The sequence below is a fragment of the Centropristis striata genome, chromosome 17, assembly GCF_030273125.1.
Source record: "Centropristis striata isolate RG_2023a ecotype Rhode Island chromosome 17, C.striata_1.0, whole genome shotgun sequence".
In the NCBI taxonomy this organism is placed as follows: Eukaryota; Metazoa; Chordata; class Actinopteri; order Perciformes; family Serranidae; genus Centropristis; species Centropristis striata.
Genome location: NC_081533.1, coordinates 20,239,092 through 20,258,913, shown reverse-complemented (window position 1 = coordinate 20,258,913; position 19,822 = coordinate 20,239,092). Strand labels below are relative to the sequence as shown.

Below are 19,822 nucleotides of genomic sequence, written 5' to 3'. Positions count from 1 at the left end.
TCCTAATTAGTGTTGTTACCTCCAGTTTTCGACACATAACCTCTTGCTGTGGTAGAGATGCATGCTCAAAAGAAAAACCCATATTCTGGTTGGAAGGGATATTAATTAAGGTATTTGGATATGCACAAATATTGCAACACCATCCTCAAGAAGGTAGTTGAAGAGGCATGCTGTGTTTGCACGGTCAAACAAGTCAGCCACTACATGCAGGTTGCATGTAAATGGGAATATTAGTGGATTATTATTTATTTTATTCACTTTGTAAACAGCTTTGAAGAAATATTGTTTTTTGGGAATAGGGGAAAAAGCTGTAATATTTTGTGCATGTTAAATGTGGTGGAAAAATCATGATATGGCTGTTTGTGACTTTGTAAAATGCCGTGCATTGCCGTTGCCATGACAACAAATGTGAAGTTCTGTGCTAGCTTGTCACGTAGGGAAACTATCAGAGGCACAACAATGTCAGTTTTGGAACTGGGCTATGTGGCTTGCTACTCATGCACCTCAATGATTTCTGTGTTGGTAATCACTGTTGAAACTTGATGGAGGGGTTGTGTTTGAGTCAGCCCTAATGCATACATACTGTATACTCTGTGTAAGCCTATGTGTACAGTACAGTAGAAAGCAGCTTAACAGAAACAGCGCAGCTACCAGAGAGACCCAGATACTGGCAGATTTAGTAACTGACAATAAATTACAACAATGCTGATACACTAACCGCCTACATATTTAATATAAAATGACTAATGTAATGATGTATATTCTGTGATAAATTGCAATAGCAGAAACTTTCCTTCAGATTAGGTAAAATGTGTAAATTTGCATATTTTGTAGTAAAAGAAATGTTTCATAGATATAATAAACATTGGAGATAAAAAGGAAAATATATTATTCTTAAGCAGACTCCATTCCCATTGACTTCTACATTCCTTCCCATTTCCAATGACTTCTTAGCATAGTGTAACTTCACACTTTTGTTACAAGTCTCCAGTTGCTTGGTGCTATTCTCACAGTTTCTGCCTGGGCCTGTGCAAGGGGTTATTTCCTCCAGTGCAGCACCAGATGTAATACACCCCCACATCACACTGACTGAAAACAGTGTGCCTCAACAAGTCTTACTAAGAGTGTACATCACAGGACAAGAGGAAGTAGATAGGTGGTGCAATTCAAAGTCGCTGGTAGCCCACGTATAAACTGGTACTTTTGAAAACATAGCTTTTTCTGTGAGTTTTGTCAGTGAAAGTAGAGATTTTGAAGAAGTTGGGCCAAAATAGTGCTGGTTCTAGCCTTGCTAGCATTTCTGTTTAAACATAAATGTACAGTTATTGTTTCACTATTTTAAGTAAGAGAGGTGTCAGGATGTACTATGGAGTGATCAATGCACCATGGCAAACAGGTAAACTTCTGGAAAAACATTTTCTTAGGCTTCCGATTGGCCCATATCTTCATCTTCTTTGTGTAATTGGCCAACAATAATTTGTGGTTGGTTGTAATGCTGATTCGTCACATGCCTTCAAAAGTAAAAGTAAGGTAGTGTGTGTTGTGTGTGTGTGTGTGTGTGTGTGTGTGTGTATCTGTGTTTGAACATGTGTTATTCTGGATCTTTTCAGAGGTCTTCAGTGTTTAACCCCCTGCCCTTCCCCTATTTAATGGACTCCCTCCAGACATAACATCCCCCTCTTTATCTCTCTTTCTCTCTCTCTCTGCATGCTCTCCCTCTCTCTCTCACAAACACCTTGCCATATCTGATCCAGTGTAGAGATGAAGTTGGGATTGGAGGACACCTCTGGAGAACAGTTGTTAAATCATTTTTTATCAATGAGGTTTATGACACATGGTATAGTGTCATAAGTAAAAAGAGTGTTGTTGAATTGGCACTATGATGCACATTACAAGCCCTGTAAGTGCCATTGCTGCGGTGATATGTTATAGTGACAGGAAAGGGAATGATAAGACATTATTAGTAAACCTGGTGTGGACGATTGGATCTACATTATAGGGAGGTATGGAGAAAAACTGGTTATATATGTATCATGCATATGTGTATGGCCCTCACTACCTAGAGTATGTTTTGAAATGCTATGATGCACGATGCAAACTGAGGATGAGTTCTAGTGTTTCAGCCATGCAAAACAAGCCCTAAATAAATCTAAAATATAATTTACAAAGCATGAAAATGTATACATATGCACAGTTTCTCAGTCAGCCACTCCACCCTGAGATAAACAGAAAATGTCCCCTGAAGGAGAAGTAGCAGATGAACAGTTTGTGAGATAGTTCAAAGGCAAAAACAATCCCACATTCAGACCACGCGACATAGTAGAGGAGAAAAAATGCATTCAAGTTGGAGGAGAAAAGAAAGAAAAAAGATCTGCTGTAAAGCCATAAAATACAATTCATCTTGTCGCGGTCCCTGCGAGGAGCGTGTAATCGCAATGACACACTGGTGTAATCCATTTAAAACACTTTGGCTCGGGCCTAGGCTGCTTTGACTTCCTCTGCAGGCTTGTGCCATCATCTTCATTTCAGATACGTTTCACTGACTGCTCGCAATTAGCGAAAATGTGTAAGCTGCCTTGTCGTCCACCTGGTTGGGCTGCCAGGCGAGCATCTTGTCCTGGATGCATTACATGACTGGCAAGAGTGTGAAAAAAACAAAACACCAAAAGATAATAACCTGCTTGTCTCCGACAGGAGGTGAAGTGCAAGCCTATTCGCTTGTCCACAGACGTGTAATCTGTCTCGAGAGGTGCTCTCTCTTCTGGCGCCTGTGCGCTTCGACTTTCTGAGGCTCGGTAGACCCACCCAACCTGACTAGGCAATGAGCTTAGAGTAATGGTGTCACCGGAGCGCTGAATCTCATTGAGAGTTGCTTGAGCAAACATTATCTCACACTGAACTGTCACAATAGTGTCTGGAGGGAGGGCTTTGGTGAGTTATTACACAGTAAGTTTTAATCTTACAGGAGGAAATACACCTTTGCCTTTTAATGCAGCGAGACCAGAGGGCAACCTGGGTCCACTCTGCATGTGCTTCTCTGTGCACGATTGAGGCTAATTGAACTAATTACGCACTCAGGGATTCCAAATTAAACATCTCGCTGGCATTAAACTGTGGATGATTTATACTCACCTATAAACTTTGCCCACTGCTGCCCACCACTGTGTTTATGCATCGTTGCTTTAATTATGACTATTTGTTAATGGGCATTCTAAGAGGTCTGGAGATTTGTTTCCAAATATTCATTGTGACGAGGAATGAGGGGAATGATAAATAGAGGTTTTACTACAGCAGTTTTGCTCATAAACAACCTTTAATGGACCTCACAAAAGGCAGCACGTCACTTACCGTTGTGAGTGGGGCTTCATCTTATGATTTTCATTTAGTGTGTGATATCAGAAAACAAAAGTAACAAATAAGTGACAGCTTGAAATGGCTTGCGTTAAACCTTAAAAAGGTTGATTCTGGTATTGATTCTTATGGCCTATTGGATGCAACACATTTTATATGTCCAATGCCCATAGACCGATGTACAGCATCGGGCTCCGACACTGACATGATTCACTCATTGGGTATCGGACTAACATCATTGATCCATGTACCAATCCTTATAAAACTGTACTGGTGGTGTTTGGACGACTGCAAAGAAGCTAATGCTAGTTAGCTGCACGAGCATTTGTAGCAAGAAAGTCCAGTGGCTGCTCCAAGTGAAGAATCCAACTGGATTGCAGAAAACAACACATTACTACTGTTTGTATTTTCACAGTGATGGTCCTCCAATGTTCAATTTGGCAACTATTACCTCAACATTTACTGCAGTATTAATCTAGCCCGTTGAATATTTATAAATGCCAAACTTCAAGCAGGAGAGCAGGTTGCTTGTGGGTAAAGTTCTCACTAAATCTTTAGCTGTTCCACATTATTTCTAACTCTATGTGGTCAAAATTAATGTGCATGGTTTGTTTCACATCATACACATTTTGTAACATAACAGCTTTGAGAAGAGCCATGCACACTTGTTTTTAGTTGATTTGATAGGGTTTTTTTATAGTGTAGATATTTATTTCTCTCCACAGTTCTTGCACTTTCATTTCAAATATTCACTTTGAAAAGCTTTCTTAGAAGTTGTCTATTTACAGTTTCACTCTTTGAAATTCTCTTTACTTTCTAACTCATGAACAGTATATCATAAAGCAAATCTGTTTACGAGTAGTTGATATTGCTGGGAAATGGATTTTCCCAAGTTTTTCAAAGCATTAACCCTCTGAAATTGTGGGCTATTATGTCCTTTAAAAAATCTGTTAAAAAATCTTCACCATGCCATGTTGGTATCAGTTTTTTCAGCGTTACCTCACCTTTATGTCCTGATAATTAATTTTTAACTTTGACTTACTTGATAAAAATGTTCAACCCAAAAGAAACAAAGGAAAACATAAAATCTGATCTTGAAATCATCATACACAGAATTTTAAATGTTGCAAATATGAACACAGGTTGCAAATATTACATATAACAGGTAAAATGAGGATAATCTCTAGTTCTATATTTTTATACTAAATATATTTGACATTATCTCCGGTTTTACTTGGCCGAATATAATCCCCAAAAAAAATCTGGCATGGAGTTTCAAGCCAGAACTTTAGAGGGAAGCTGATGGCAAGACTCCATGTTGCTTCATTTTTATGTCTTCACGTCATGAAGAAGTAATGTGCCGGTGCTTTCATGGACTCTAGAGGGTTAAAGGAGTTGCCAAACTCATTTGCACTCCTACACCTGGTTGTATGTAAAGACTTCTTAACCTACAGTTCGAATAATTTGCTTTGGCACACATTTAAAGTTTAGTTATATTTGTAATGTAATGCTAATTTTATGCAAAATAAGCTGTGGTTTTGAAAAACCAATATCGGTATCAGCAGATATTCAAATTCAGGTATCAGATTCTGATCGGAACTGCTCCTGGAAAAAGTGCATTGGTGCATTCACAATAGCCTGTGTCAGACCACTCAATTTGCTCAAATACCAATACAGATTTAAAATGTCCTGTAGAGTTTGTTACTTTACTCGATAGTAACTGGTTCAATGTGTTCATGAGTTCAATGTGTTCCCCGTTGTTTGTTCTCATGCAGACACACACACACACACACACACACACACGCTGTAAGCAAATGGGTGATGAGATACTCTTGCCAATGGTTTTATACAATTCTACTGATCTCCAGGTGGCAATGATGTACCAACAAAGGCAGTGATAAAGATGACTGCTAACAATTAAACATGGATGTAAACAATGCAGGTTTCAGACTTGTTTGTTTGTTTGATGTTTTAGGTGGCAGGTATCCATCCAAATGTGTGGTAGGCCTCCATGACACACAGTGCTTTTGGTGAGTAAAAGTACACAGAAACTTAGTGAAAAAAAAAGTTTAAATTGCTTATTTTGTGGAACAAACACTCTGAAAACCAAATATATTATTTTTACAAAAATATATAGAACAAGCATTATTCTTGCTTTATTTTCAAGAAATTTCTCTTGTGGCATGGTTAAATGCACAAAGCCATTGTAAATTTATTTTAATTGTATGAAGGAAACTGAATTTAATGTGGAAAGCTGTGCATGAGGAGCAGTCACTGGATTTTCTTCACACCTATTAGAACACAGAGCTAATTGTGAGTGTTGACCATCAGAGAGCATTGTTTTCTTTCTTTCCTTTTTTAATGAAAATGTCAACATTTGATTGATTTTCCCTTGAATGCACATTAAAAAAAACAAAGTTTTAAATATCTTCTCGAAACAACCCAATGGCAGTTTGATTGATTTTCTCTGAATTGCATCTAAAACTTAATTAAGGGAATAAATCAAAACAGAGATATCTGTTTTTGCAAATTTGCTTTTCTATTGTTAAAATAACTCTATTGATCAGTCCAGCCCAGTTGGAACATGTCAGTGACGAGCCTATCTGGTAGTCAGGTAAGCCGTAATATGCCAGGATGTCACAAAAAATTGCTCTTATCTTCCTTGCAATAATGTAAACTCTTTTTCACTCTGAGCATATCGCATTCCCCAAGTCAACAGTTCAATCTCACCTTCCTCGCCCACTTCTCTCTGAGCAGCAGATGCCATTATTTTTCTTGCCCCCACTTCTCTTTCTCCTCACCCACCTTCATTCTGGGCCCACTAGATGGATCGGCTCTCCCTCAATCCATGCTTCCTGTGCGCCTCCTCAGACGGGGAGATTGATTTGTCTACAGGACGCCTCTGACCTTTGATATGATCCGATAACGGACGCATGGCCCTAACCGAATTAGACAATCAAAGGGGAGGCACATTAGGAGTGAGATGAGGTGTTTCCTTTTCCCTCACAGCATACCTCTGCCTTTTTCCATGATGCTTAGACCCACCGTCCATCTCCTACCCACCCCGATCAGACACCCAGGGGAAAATAAAAGATGTGTTTTCAAATTGCACTTTGCCTAAAGGCTCTTTCGGCCAAATTTAATTTTCACCTTACATCGATTTTCCCCTTACTCCTAACTCAATGGATCCTAATGCTATCTATGGTGTATTTCTGTGCTATGCAGGAATACAGGGAGACGTTGCTCTGGACTGCATGTCAGAAGACACTGTATCCAATGTGTCTTCCTTGTGGTGTCTGGGGACGGGAATGATTGAGAAGCTGCCCTTACCTCCATGTCAGTTCTTTCTTACGTTTTTCCTATCCTCTGGGACATTTCAAAAATCAACTTTCAACAGCATCTGTTGACTTAGTGTTAAGTACAGATCTGGTTAGTATTTAAGTATCTACCACTTCTGTATTTTTTTCTTCCAAAAAATAAAGTCCAGATGTAGCAAATTAAAACGGCACAGACTTGTTTGCCTTCTGTTGCAAAATTTAGACAGCACACACAGTGCACTAGACACTTTTACCTCTAAAAATACACCTGGTACCAAGGGATTGTCTGCCTCATCTAATCAGTAGCCTGATTCCCATTTTGTTGCAGTGAGCCTAAGTATGAGAGGACTAGATATTTTGAGCGGTCCAGGTTAAAAATCAAAAAGCTCTGCAACCTCTGACCAATGGAGTTGACCTGCTGCTATCATTTGCTCAGCTTGTTTCGCTTATAACTTTACATCCAGAAGTTCAGGAGGTTTTTTAGAGGAGCTAAATAATCCTCACAGGTTTGCTGCTCTCCAAAACAAATGGACCCGCTGATTAAAACCACTAAAAACGCTGAATAAAGCACTTTAAAATTAGTGTTTCTCCTATGCTGTTTGACAAGGCTGGATCAGAGCTGCTGCTAACATTTGCTCAGTTTATTTCTCTGGCAACTTAAGATCCAGACATCCAATGAATTAAATCCTTCATCCGGTTAAAAAATATAGTGACACACGACTAAGATCTAAAAAGGGTGTTGCAGAAATGTGGCTGAAAAATTGGATAAAAAGTCAATATATGACAGCTTCTGGCAGGCAACCACACTGCTGACACATAGACAAAGAGGATATGACGCCATTGACAAGCAACGGCTCCCAAATGAAACGGACCATATCCTCAATTCAAATGACATATTTATCTTGGTTTGGATATTGTTGGAAATGGGATAATGTGACGACACAACCCAACAAAATATATAAGAAGGCATACATAGGTATAGTTTTTAGAAACTTCAAAGCAGAAATGTTACATGTTCTTGCTCTATTTATCAAGCTTTAATAATTAATGACTTAATTAAATTAAGATCCTCTACAAGCAGCTGTATAACTATGACGTGAATCACATTTAAAAACACTGAATCATGAAGTTGATCACATAAAAAATGATACAAAAATGGTATCATCAAGAGCAGACAACACTTCTTCTTATTAGCTTCTACCTATTTTGACATTTTGAGAACCACTGGGGTGTCAGGGCTGAGTGAATTTCCGTGGCAGCCCACCTAAAAAAAAGTTGACAAGCTCGACAGAAGAAAGGATAGATTTTGACAGATCCCAGCCGTCTTTCATTGGAACATATGAAGGGGAAAACAAAGGGAGGAAGAGGAGGAGGATAAGGGAAAGGGGTTGGCTTGGGCGACGATACTGCAGAGCCAACAAATGATGTGAAAACACACATCAACTTGCATGGATACACAGGAGACCTGGTATCACAAGCCACGACACATAACCAGGCTTGTGCATGAACAGAAGGAGGGTGTTTGTGTAACGGGAGGATGAAGCAGTGGGGGTAGCGTGAAGAGATGCAATCCTCCCCTTTGGCAAGTCAGTACTCCTTGGTACCATTTGTTTGTCATCTTAAACTGGCAGAGAGCTCAGGAAGCCAGGGTCTTACATAAACCCTACCCAGTATGGCTGTGTGCTGGGGAACTGATCCCTCCCAAAACCCTCATTGTTATTCTCTCATGATGCCGAGGGATCTGCCGAGCACCCACAGCCAAACCTACAGCAGGGCTGAGTGGGAGGTGGGGGTGCTGTGTTTACATGTGTGCTCTGTCAGGGGACTGAGCTAACTGCACACACAGGATTATAGATGGAACACAACTTCCTCAGTTTACTTTACCTCACTTTAGTTTTACATCTCTGTCATGTCCGTTTTTTCTTTCAGGCTGGGCAATTAATTTTATTTTATTTTCAACTACTATTTAGACTTCCAATGTTGATGAAAACAGGATAATCGAGATAAAATCATTATTTTGCTGCATTTCATTCTGCACTGGTGCTGTCCTTTTGTCGAAGAATATGTTGAATATAGTATCACGAAATGTCCTTAGTAAAAAATACATAAATACATGATGTTTCCAAAGTCAGTGAGTATTCATGGTAAATTATTCTGATCTCAGTATTGACCCAAATAATCGTGATTTCTGCTATAGTCAAGCAGCCCTAGTTTCCTCCATATCAGATATATTCATAAATAGCTACACAGACAGAAAAAGTTATGGATTTCTTTTCATTAATCCTTCTAGGTCTATTATACTGCAGATTTTAATGTGATTATATCCATTCAAAGACTCCATGAGGCAGGTCTTTCTTTGTCAAATTGAATTTCCACTGTGTATTATAGCTCACCTAACAAACTGCTAGATATTCATCAGGAGAAAGGGGGAGGATTTCAAATGTTCGATATAATAGACTGTAGCACACTTTGAGGGGTGTCCACTTTCTCCTATGTGTAGAGATTACAGCCTATCTCCCCCGCCTTGGAGCCAATGAGCCTGTCAGGGGTTTGATTTAAATGTCCAAAGTCCAAAGTAGGGCTTGATCAAAAAGTGTCCTCTTTCAGTCTGATCAAAGGCGATGAGGCCTCTGGGTCCAGTGAAATATATGCTATGCACTCTCAACCTCAGTGTTTACAGTACAGGGCTCTGCCCCATTCAATGAAAAATGCATATCACATCAATTGCCTTATCTCTTTCAGTCATCTCTGCCGTGATGCAAAATAATTTTCTCCTGTTCTTTAGGAAACTCATTTAAATGTTCATTTTAGAAGCATGATTCGGAGGATCATTTACTGTAGTACTGCATATATTTTTAAATTACAGTGTGACTGTACTTTAGCTGACTGTAAAATATTATTAATAAATTATATTCTGTGGATACTAGCCTCACTGATCCTACCACAATAGTTGGACTGTCTCATATTCAATATGAAAAATCGTTTTTTAATCTTTGGGGACCTTAGAGATATTTTCTATAAAACCAAATAGAGTTTTCTAACACTAAATACAACTTTTAAAACTATATACCACCCTCACAGTCCAACTTGTTTGCTCTTCTCTTTTCAGAAAAACAAAACTCTGGTGCCCATTATGGCTTGGAAAAGAAATGTTGTTCAAAATGACCTCCAAGTGACTGCTGGAATGGCTCTAAGGTATGAATATAAACATAATAGTGTGAATCTAAAAGCTGCTGGGAAAACAGAGATTGCTGCATCCGCAGGTAAAAACTAAGCTCAGGCTTCATCAAAATACTCTTGTAAGGAATATTTCTGCCAGCCTTCCTTTTTTTTCTCATTACTGACCTGAAAGGACAGTAAGAGAGAGGGCTTTGCATCAGTGTTAAAAAAGAGATGGGGAAGTGTCTGGAATTATAAGCATGCCTGGGATGGAGAAAGAGAGAATGAATGTTATCTTGAGGTCAGAGGCGGCTGATCTGACAAAGAATACAACAAACCCACCACTCGAGTTCACTTTCCTCTTCTGCTACTTTCTTTTTTGTTTTTTCCAAACGCTTTGATTCGCTCTACCCTTTCCCATGGTGGAAGTCCCTTGGATAGCAACCGAGTAGGTCTAATTGATTTCTCTTGTTCATGTCGGTTAGAAGCAGCAGCATCGAACTGTGCAGAGTACCCTGGCTCCAGCTTGCCTGCATTATTCCTCTCTGTTTTCTTCTTTGCCTCCGTGTCCCAGCAGACTCTAATGCCAACACTCAACATATCAGTGCCCTCTTAAATCTTTCAGGGTAGCCAGATAGCAAAGGAATATCACGGCAAAAGCATGTATGGAGATCCACACCGAGTGGCTTACATATAGGTCAGCTGTAAGATGATGTTGGCATTTGCTCTTCAGGAACAAATCATTATCTAAACGTGCACCTATCACATCAAAAGAAGCAGCAAGCTGTGGTAACATGCAAGATGATATCATGAACGCCTGTGCAGCCTACTGCAATCCAGTGTAACTGCACTTTTGTAGCTAATGAATATTTATGTTTCTATGAGTCTTATAGCTTTTAATACAGCTTTATAAAAAATGTAAAGCTGTAGCTGCTGCTGTAGTCTACTGTACAGATGTTCCTGATATTGAGTCCAGCCCGAGCAGGGATTCTGACTCAGGGCAGCACATCCATAACATTCTCCTCTTGTCTTCGTCTTTTGTCAGTACCCATCAGTTTTGTGAGTTCCTGTCATGTTAGAGCAAACAGAAAGCAATGTTGTTTTGTTTGTTTTTTTCTAATACGGATGCAGGTTTTCTTTAGGCAGTAACGATACAGTAAGTCAAGCAGAGAAGGGAAACATCCACCACAGACTTCACTGCTGAGATGAATTTCAAATCATGCATCGCTGAGCCTGGGTTAGAACTCCTGCTGCTGTGAGAGTGAACTTAGGTCACAGAGAATAATAGAGTATTATAGAGTACAGCCATATTTTTGGTCACTTTGTCATGGCTTCAAGGTACACACAGCAAAGCATGAATAAATGCGGCGAACTAATGCAATCAACACTGATGCAACTTCAACTATCCATGCGAGTGTTCCTTCAGCAAGACTACTGCGCTGTGCTCCAACATCCGAATTCATTCAAATGTCATAGCGATATATATTTAAATATAACAGGATTTCATTTGTATAGGTCAAACATTATTGCATTTGCCCTGCGGTATTGCTTTGAATACTGTGCAGACTTAGAATGGCAATTTAAACCACACAATTGGCAATCATAAAATATTGTGACACTTGCTCTGAGCTGAATTTCTTTGACTGAATCACCAGTGATGCGAGGAAGGCCAAGAAGCCTTGTTGACTGATGGCTCACAAGGAGAAAATACGTTCAAGTTCAAATGATGTGATCAAACTGACATCATATTTGCTGCCACATATGTACTGTACAGTAACACAGCTGATGGAGTCGAGCTCTGCCTGAGACATGCTTTGTGAAGAGAATTATGATCCCCCTCTCTTTTTCTCGCTTTACTTTCTTTTGATATTGAAAAAGAGATTTTGATGCCAACAAGGATTTGGGTATAGGTCTATTGCACTTACTCACTTTACTTCAAATCTCAAAACTAAAGCAGAACAATTTGGGGGGGAAATACCATATTTTAATTATTTTTGACTGATATTGCAGTTGGGATAAAACATTTTTTGCATCATTCTCAGATCTTGGATCTCGACAAAGATTTTTTTTCTTACATCTAAAACTAGAATGCTGGAACATATCTTCACCACAATACTTCAGAATGGTATTTTGACACATTTTGCCTTTTTAAGTGTTGCTTTGGTCCATATTGCGATTTTGATCAAATTCAATTATTCAATTTACTGTTTAGCCCGAAGCAAAAACCAACATGTTCTTATTCCTAAACAATAGAATAGGTCATTTGTCAATGATTCTCAAAGTGACATATGTGACCGTTCCATTTAACGTTGTGAAAAGGTTGCAGTTTTAAACATGTCAGAGTCCATTGACCATTTTGACCAATTTTGACATGGTACTATTTAGTTGACACCACGTAAACAACATGGCCACTAGAGGTCACTGCTACCTATACGGCAGTGAAGTCAGGGAGCAGTCTGCGCAAAACTATGTGACTTTTGTAGTTGAAATAACACCTTCTTTTGGTTAAAAATGAAAAAGTTTAATTATACTCAGGCTAGTATGAGCAGCAGCTTAATGTTGCTAATGTAAGTGGATATTGGCAAACATCACTGTGTTTTTTTTGCTATTTCTTGGCCTAGTGTTATGCAAGGCTTTCGCCTTACTAACTCTCTTGGGAGTCATAGGAAAAGTTACATAGCATTGCCTTAAATTGCTCCTTTAAAGAAATAACTAATTAAACTGGCTAATTTGATATTTTTCTTGACATCGACTTGTTTACATTTATCAAGGCTTTGCAGCTGTCACTTACTTGTTTCTTGCAATGACCTAAACATCTGTAGTAAACATTTAGAAGAAAAAAAAAGTTCTTAATTGGATAGCATACGCACCTTGCAATGGTTCACCTTCCTACTATAACACATACATCAAGCTTAATAGCACTGATGTCTCCAGCAGAAGGCAAAAGTTGTTGTTAAACAACTTAATGAGAGTCTGATTTATGACTGGAGCCATGTGGCTGATAAATAAACAGCACAGGTGAGAGGGTTTCATCTCACACAGCATTTTCTAATCAACAGTTAAGAAAAAAAGCATTATTTAACATTGTGTTTGCGTGCGTGGGCTTGTGTATAAATATGTGTCTGCGTGCTTATGTATAGGTGTTAAAGTAAATTCAATTAATCATTCATCGCTTGCATACAGTATTTGCATGAAAGAGCTGATTAGTTACATGTAAATCCACCAAATTTAATTTTTTTATTGAAACATCACCATCAGGAAAGCAGCCAAGGAAAACACACACATTGTGTTTAGATGAATAAAACACACCTGTGCTATTCACACATGACTGGCCGGATCTACTGTTATGTGATGCGCATGTTTACACAGCTTACCCAGGAGCGATATGTATTGCAATACCACTGTCTTTGAATCGGAATGAGATGGTATATTGTGCCATGCAGCCAAGGGAGTCTTGGCTGCATGGGATGAGAAAGAGATGAGAAACTTTGGCAGCTAATGCATCAGCTAGCACAAAATGAAGCCCGCCTCATCCAAGAGCATTAAGATGTGGATAAATAAATAAAACATTGCCACCATGAGAGGAGAGGCAATGTGACAGCGGGATATTTTTTCTGCTTTCATGTTGGCAGGCACAGACATTTTATTTTGGGATGAATCAAATTTTCCTGAAAACGCCTGCGTCAGGTGTATCTAATTATCTGACAGCGCATCCTCATTATAAAACGGCCCCTGGGAGACGGCTACTCGGCTTGCCGAGCCTTGGACCGCAATCAAGGTGTACCTCACAGTAAAAACACTGGGAAAATATAGCTGCTGCTCTTCCATAGGTGGACTTATTTCACCTTTTTTTTGTTTTTTGCTTACAATCGGACAATATTTGCTCTCTTCTCATGCTGTTTTCCTTATTTTTCATTATATGTGTGTCAATGTAGTGACATAGCTTCAAAAAGGTTAACTGCATGCATCATGCGACATCCGACAAACATTTATCTGCACAGTGTGAGAAATTCGCAATGCAAAAGAAAAAAAAAAACAGCTATAAATTCATTAGCAGCTGTTATGACAGCCCCTTGCCATCTCAGCCATGCCCCGATTATGTCACCTGGATGAAGTTTATAAACCATAATTACAGCTTACTCCTGTTCCTCTCCAGGGAGGTGCAGCAGGCTGAGGAAAAGTGGGTGTGTTGTCAACACAGCCACACTACAGCAACTTGTGTTAAAGCATAATTAATGGGAGAAAAGATTTGCAGAAATGCTGCTGTCTAACTGGCGCTGCTGGCTGTAGCACTCGGGGTCACTGTGGAGGAGCTTGTGCAACTGTGAGAAAGCAGACCTGTCTCCCCCGCTTACTACTTCTAGCTGTTGCTCAAATCCCATCCAGCAGTGATTGATGCGGGCCTGGCGAGTAGTTTTGGGAGCATCACTCAAAAGGAAGACGAAGGAAGGAAAATTGCGAAATGTTGCCAGTTTATAAAATGGAAGCGCTGCTGGGTAAAGGATGGCAGGGGACACTCTTACCTGGGAACTAATCCTTGAAAGCTTTGCAAAAAAAATGCACGGCCTGACAGCTAATGATTCAAATCCACTTTTGTGCTCAAAACCTGTCTTTACACACAGGGATAACTAGCCTAAAGGCCTGCTGTGTTTCAACATTTCGTCATGATGCAATTTGTTGTGCAAGCAGTAGTACTTTAAAAAGGAAGAGGATGTGCATTTGTCTCCTGTTGGTGTTCTAGCTGGACTTGTTTATTTTCACATTGGTTCTGGCAGTATTATATTTATTTATGTATTCATTGTTTATCACAGGTACACAACTGGATTTTGTGTGATGTCCACAGTCCTTCTATATTCCTCTGTGTCTTGTAAGAGATAGATAGATAGATAGATAGATAGATAGATAGATAGATAGATAGATAATAACCCCAGTGAAGCTATTCGTGACAGTTCAAAAAGAAAGAATACCTCTCAATAACGCTAACCTCACAGCACAATACAATTTAATGTTAATCCATACTGATTATCATAGCTAAAACCCAGTTTAAGTGTACTATGGAGCCATGTGAGGGTGTTCTTGGGTGTTAAATTCTAAGTGCCCTCATGTCATGTCCTTGTGTGCTTCCCATTTAGTTCTTCTTGAAATGCAACAGTAGCCTATCTCTTGCACTGCCTCATGACTGGCAGACCGTAATGCTATTACCTCTCCTCGATGGTCATGCTCACTTAGCCCTCTGTCACTCTACTCTAGCCAGGGAAGACACATCCACCGGCTGCGTGAGCTGTCCTTGCCCTCATTTGCGATTGCTTCTCCACGGCTTGGCTTGCTACAAAATACCGAGGCACACAAACTTTTTCACTTCATTATCTTTGCCTTTTAGAGTGTTTTTTTCCCCCCAAGCAGCAAAGTATGACTGCAAATCACAGGTAATTGGCTATATATGAATCACTTGTCAGTAGTACTTTGACAAATACTCTTAACACAAAGAAAGGCTTGTATAAATCATGGTATTTGGTAACTTCCAAAAATAGCTTGCAGTGATGGAGGGAGGGAAAAAACATGGGCCTCCGCTGACACACTACTGCGCATGATCTACTGTCAATCACCAGTCAAATCTGACATCAAAGCCTGTCAGATAACAGCAGCAAAATGGGTAAACTGAGTGAGTCACAGCCCACCCACCCATCTACAACACCTGAGTCAGGAGCACTTGGACACGCACGCGCACGCACGCACGCGCACACGTTCAAAGACATTTACACCGGCTCAGCTTTCAGGACCAAACATTTAAGCAAACTTTCTCAGCACGTCCCACAACACACAATATCCCAGAAACGGCTGCGCGCGTGCGCGCTCGTGCATGCTCTGTATTTGAAAAGAGGGGCTGCCCGTCATTTGGGGGGCAAAGATGGCTCTGTGGTGTGAGCACAGTATGTGTTATAAATGATGACGATAAAAAAAAATGTGTAAATATCTCGCCACCATCTGGAGTGTAACGGCGAGCAGCAGACCGGTTCACGTTGTGCGCTACATTATCCATAACGCAGCTTCAAGATATGCAAAAATATGCGCCCTGGGCACCTACTCACATCGCGGCACGACAGAGAACTTGGAGCAGACACCAAACCGACACTTAATTCCACACATAAATACATGAAGAGCAGCTTTCAACTGCAATTCACAATAAGAAGATGCAAAAAAAAGTCTATACTACTTACTATATACCCAGGCGGTAGAATGCAAAGCCCCGGTTAACTGTAATTAAAATAGAAGAATGGGAAAATGAAGGATACGCTTGTTTAATTTTTCCATTAAAATGAAAAATAGCTGCATGCATTCTCAATCATTAAGCTTTTGATATCAAAATGTCCACTTACGGGAGCTGTCCGAATAAATTCCTTAGGAAATTCCAGAGGAGTCCCTTCTTTCTTCTCTCAAAGTCAGAAAACAGCAATGCTTTTCTTATTCCAAAAACAGGCCCGTGGTTGAACTGAAAGAGAGAAGAGACCAAAACAGCCACAACAAATTCCATTAGAACCGGGAGTCCCCCCCACCACCACCCAAAAAGTGTTGACATAACATCTGTGAAGAGCAGCAAACAAAAAAGGCAACTCGTAATAAATTGGCGGAATGGACAGATGGTACCTGCTCTCTTTATCACTGTCGACAAAGACAATGAGAGCGGCAATAAGACGGGCAGAAAACTGAGAGAGCTGAGCTTTTCTTAGGAAACGCAGCCCCAGCGTGCTGTCAGATTATACCAGCACACACACACACACGCGCGCACACACACTCACTGCTCCCGGCGACGGCTGGAGAGAGAGAGGGAGGGAGGGAAGGAAGAGCCGGGGATGGCAGGGATGCTGCGCTCAGAGCTGCACTTCACAGTCCGGCCGCTTGATGGCCGGCTAGAGGAGCAGCTGATACTGGGAGATTTCCCTCCATGCCGAATTTAACAGCTAAATTGTCCTTCAATTAGGCGTTGAAGGCCAACATGCTCATTATAATCTTTTGAACATTCTCACTATGCATGATCAAAAAAAAAAAAACAACTATTGTTGTTATTATCATTATTTATCACTGTCTGCACCTGGCAGCTTGCACAGTGATGACTCTGTGGTAGCTCACTTAAGCTTTAACAGCCTAAATCATACAGTGGTGGAATGTAACTCATTACATTTACTTGAGGGCTCTTCTTAAGTACACATTTCAGTTGTACTTCAGATTTACTTGGGTATTTCCATTTGATGCTACTTTTTATTTCTTCACTATACTATATTTTCTTCACTATAATTCAGAGTGAAATGTACTTTTTTCTATATTAAAGTCCGCAACAGAGTTTGAAAACCTGAAAATTCCTTCCACCAAGGCAATTATAAAATGCTACCTACATGTTCGTGCATCAGCAATATTAACATAATAATATGTAGCACAGTGAATCAGAATCTATTTTTTTTATTTCCTAAGTAGGTTTTCACATACAAGGAATTTGCTGTGGCATATTGGTGCAGTGAATATAATATATATAGAAACCCAAGGATGGAATTAAGGAATTAAAGTGAGCACTGATGACAGGGTTAAGAGGGTAAGTGACATTTGGTGTATTGTAAAGGATCTGGATACTTCATTTACAACTCTTGTCAAGCGCTAGTCTAACTTACAAACCTAAAAATGTCTCAGTTAAACCTATAGGGTTAGGAAGTTTACATTGGCTCACTATGACAATAAACAATGCACTATTCATTAATGTAATTAATTGCACGTACATATGATGTGTTCAAATGTCTGCTGTGAAAAAGATACTATAAATTGCACCTCAAAAAGGTCATATGTAAAATTTTAAAAAAGCAAAACGTTTCTGCAGGTTGGTCTTGTTTGTTTGAATTTATCTATTCTTGGTTTTGTATTTGCACAATTTGTGTTAGTTGTGAGCTGAGGTTAATGCTGTGTATGGTTTGATGCATACATTGTGACAGAGGTGCTAAATTATGTGATTTTTTACAGTTATAGACTGTGCTTTTTTAAACTGATAGTACTGGATGACTGTATGTCTAATAGTCGTTAATACTGGATTGAAAAATACATGTTTCTGGTTTGGGAGGCTAAAATGTATGCAGTTCCAGATGTTTTTTGCTTTTTCTTTTTTGCTTTGTTATTGCTGAGTTCCATTTTGCTGCTTGAGTTTTTAGTGTCTCACAACTGTGTGCTGGCTCATTGACTGTCAAATGGGACCCTTGAATAGAATCCCTGTTAATGTTATTAGTAACACCTGTGCTTCTCCTACCATAGCTTGTCATAATGTCTGCTGTGAAAACGGTCTGTTGGATTGGGATTATGACCACAGGCAATTATATTTTTGTTCATTTACATATATGCATGTTCCATTTACCTCTAAAGTGACTATTTGGAGCACATTGAGCATATGGACAGACAGTGGAGATATGGATTATGCTGCAGGAATGGTTTGCAAAGTTGCAAAGGACATGTTGCTTTTGTATGCCATGAAACTGGGTCAACAATGGAATCCATTGTAACTCATGTGGATCCAAGCTGACTACAACTGCTGTCCTCTGTGAATGAACAAAGTACAAACTTTTCAGAGGCAGGGATGGTTTGATGCCCACAATACTGGGGTTTGGTTGAGTATTCCTTTCAACATCCATACAGTGTTGATAGAATCAGCCAGAGGTGGAGAAGGCTTGCTAACTAACTTTCTCTACATAGAATGCAGGTAGAATATACACCACAATATATACATAATATGGATAATAAACAGATATATTCATTTTTAAGATGGATAGAAGTATGTGAATTGGTCAAAAAATAATATTCTTAATCGTGGTAAAAAAAAAGCACATTACCTCATTACAGATGTAAGATTAAATATGTGTCAGTGTCAGACCTTTCATGTTGCATGAGAGTAGTTGTCTGTTTTTGAGCATTTCTCACAGAAGTTACACATGTTCTGTTTAGTCATTCATTTACGCATTCTGAAGGATATGAAGAAAATGAATCACCTTAATTGTGCACGGATCCAGCTGGGAATAAGATGCACCTTCATAAGTGAGAGGAGTGGGAGAGAAGTTGTTTATCAGGTGCGTGTGGTCACGTGACCAATCCACTCGCCGACCCAGTCTCGTGCAGGGACCACAAGCTGCTAATTAGGCCTCTGACGAGCTTCCAGGTGTGGGCTTTTTTAACTGTGTGATTTTGAAGAAATAATCGACGGGACTTTGGCGCAGGGAGCGACGGTGCTAGTTTTCAACGTCAGGGCATGAACTCCTCAACCAAGATAATGCTGAGCTGTGTCAGCTCCAGTTTAATCGAATTTGGATTTCAGTGACTTGGTGGATTCTTTGCGAGAAACTGGTAAAAAAGGCATGATTTTAGGCAAGACTGCTAACTAAGTTATGCTATCAAATATGGATACATGATATATCAGATATAAAAAGGCATATTGCTTTCAGGACTCCCCTCCCCCAACGGATTTCCATTTCTTTATTAATCTTAACACTCACTGACTGCCTTATATCACTGTTTTATCTCAAACACTAGCTTTCCATTTTTATTTGTATTTAATAAATTAGCAGATTTAACATTTATGTCAAATAATTTAATTTGACTTCTTACACCATGCTAAATTAAGGTTCTTCTTTTTTTATGTACTCAGTCAGAACTGTACTTTATTTTTGTTGTGTCAACAATAGGTAAATATGGTTATGTCAGAGCTATGGAATATTTAATCATCCATCTTTGTTCATGTCATGTTAGCCTTTTTCCCATAGGTGTGCATACACTACAGGTTATGGAAATATCAAATCTTTATATCTTATCTTTTAAAATACAAGTTTTATTTTTTAGAAAATCCATATTAGGTATCTATAGCTATCCTGTTTGATTTATATGCAGACTGCTTTGAATGGAAAATACTTGAATGTAGGGTTTTTCAAAGAGCTGTATTGACTTCAATCTGTAGACAAGGTGTCCACTCACTT

The 19,822-nt window shown here is 39.4% G+C and overlaps 1 long non-coding RNA gene across 1 annotated transcript in view; it reads right to left on the bottom strand.

The window, feature by feature from the left end:
* Positions 1–16,642, bottom strand: part of LOC131989546 (uncharacterized) — a 169,465-nt gene extending 152,823 nt beyond the window's left edge. The window contains exons 1-3 of the long non-coding RNA XR_009395965.1: positions 16,473–16,642; positions 16,205–16,317; positions 16,046–16,082 (exon numbers count right to left, since the gene is read on the bottom strand). This is a non-coding gene — a long non-coding RNA (uncharacterized LOC131989546). The remainder of the gene's footprint in view (positions 1–16,045; positions 16,083–16,204; positions 16,318–16,472) is intronic.
* Between the last annotated feature and the right edge of the window lie 3,180 nt (positions 16,643–19,822).